Consider the following 2,076-nt stretch of genomic DNA (forward strand, 5'->3'; position numbering starts at 1 on the left):
ATAGAACCAGTGAAATGTTAACCCTTTACTGTGACTTGCCCTCCAGGCTGGCAAGGACCAGAAGTCCTGCTAACAAGACTTTTGCCTAGGTGCCACTCCTAGGTCCACCTCTGGACTCGGTCCTCTCAAGAAAGGGAAAACATGGTTTCGTATTTCTATGTGTAAACCTAGTCCACTGCCTGGCACATAATGTGTGCTCAATAAAAATATGTTGATTAAATTAACTGATGGCAAGTTAAGGAGGTTGGAGGAACAAGTGGCATAATTTTAGCAACTGAGAGATAGAAGATTATTTTAGAAGTTGAAGTTTGTAAGCCATTCAGACCCAACACAGAGACCAAAGGTAACCATCCTAGCCAGTCATGAACAATTAATTACAGGTACCAGAAACATTCAAGCAACCTTCCGGAATCAACCGTGTCTGGAAATACAACGTACCCCTGTGAAATACTCACCCATGCAGGTTCCAGGGTACAAACTCAAGAGCTCAGTGTTTCTACTTCACTAATGTGAGCTGTTAATCCATTCCCAAGGCCTTTCCAGTGTTTGACGGAGAGGTGGTATGGTGGGGAATGAATCAGACTAAACTACAGGCACAAAAACTGGATGCTAAGTCTCAGTCCCACCACCAATGAGCTATGGACTGTGGGAAAGTCTTAAGAACAATTTATTTACATTTATGTCTCTTGCAGTGAACCATCAGCCTCCCTGATGGCAAGAGCACTTCTTAATCCATCATTATACCCTTAGTTTTTTGCTTGTTTTTTTTTTTTTTTGATACTAGGGATTGAACCCAGGGGTGCTTAACCACTGAGCCACATCCCAGCCCTTTTTTTACTTTTTTGTTAATTTATTTAGGGCCTCCTAAGTTCCTGAGGCTGACTTGAACTTACAGTTCTCCTGTCTCAGCCTCCCGAGCTGCAGGGATTATAGGCACATGCCACTGCACCCAGTTTATATCCATAGTTCTTAGTAAATGCCGGATAAAGATGAATAAATGGAGCTGTGGATGGCTGTCCTTGTGAAGGAGGGTGTTGAGCAAAGTCCAGGTGTCCAAGGGATGTTAAAACTATAGGAAAACAGAATGCAACTTCTGGATCCAGTGTTGGGGGAATGGAAGCAGTTTTAAAATAAAATACATATTATAGGGTGTGAAGTATAAATTTTTTAAATAGAATAGGAGACTTCAAAGGTATTTCATCAACTGTGGGGGCCACTCAGGTCTAGCCCCCAGGTATCTCCTCTGCCTTAGGTAAACTTTAGTGGCAATGATTAAGACCGAATTCAGTGTTCTCTGAGGTCTGATCGGCTGAGAATCTGTGACACAATAACTTCTTAGAATATATCCATAGTGAAAACCCGACTATACACCCCCTGGCCCTCCTTTCCTATACAGTTCCTTACCACAACCCCTTCATTAGAGGGTTGCTGGTCCAATTTTTCCTGTAATAGTGGATAAAGCTTTGAAGACTGGCGACTTATCCCTCACCACCACTCCACAGCACTCTGGAGCTCTTCCATGGGCAGAATGCCAAGAATAACAAGGCACTTTTCCAGTTTCAGCCCGTGGTAACCGACTGCTGAGTGTTCTTCAGACCCTGACTCCAAGGAGGCCCTTAAACAGGCTGCTTGGTTTACACTGGGCAGTGGCAGGAAGCGAAGGGGCTCCTCCTGTTGGATCAGAAGAACGGCACTCTTCCAATTCCAATTACTCCCACACTACTGTGGCAAAAACAGTCACCGTGTCATCATGAACTCACATCTGTGGAGCAGTGATTCCGACAGAGCACAGAAGGACAGCTTGTCGATATTGAGGACTGAAAATTCTCAGCACAGACAATTCCATCCAAACCCTCGCACTAAGAGACCAGGCTGAACGCTAGCATGATGTCTAACAGCCTAGGGCAGAGCCCCTTTGATGACCCAACCCCACTCCTTCTCCCATGTTCCCATTTGGAAAAGCTCAAGACTGCCCGAGAATTTACTGTCTATTCCAGCCAATGCCTGACAGGGGCCCCTGATCTCCCTTTTCTTAGGGGCATTCATTAAAACCTTATAATTGTGGATCTTTTCTCT

Source organism: Marmota marmota, unplaced genomic scaffold (assembly GCF_001458135.2).
Source record: "Marmota marmota marmota unplaced genomic scaffold, marMar, whole genome shotgun sequence".
Classification (NCBI taxonomy): domain Eukaryota; kingdom Metazoa; phylum Chordata; class Mammalia; order Rodentia; family Sciuridae; genus Marmota; species Marmota marmota.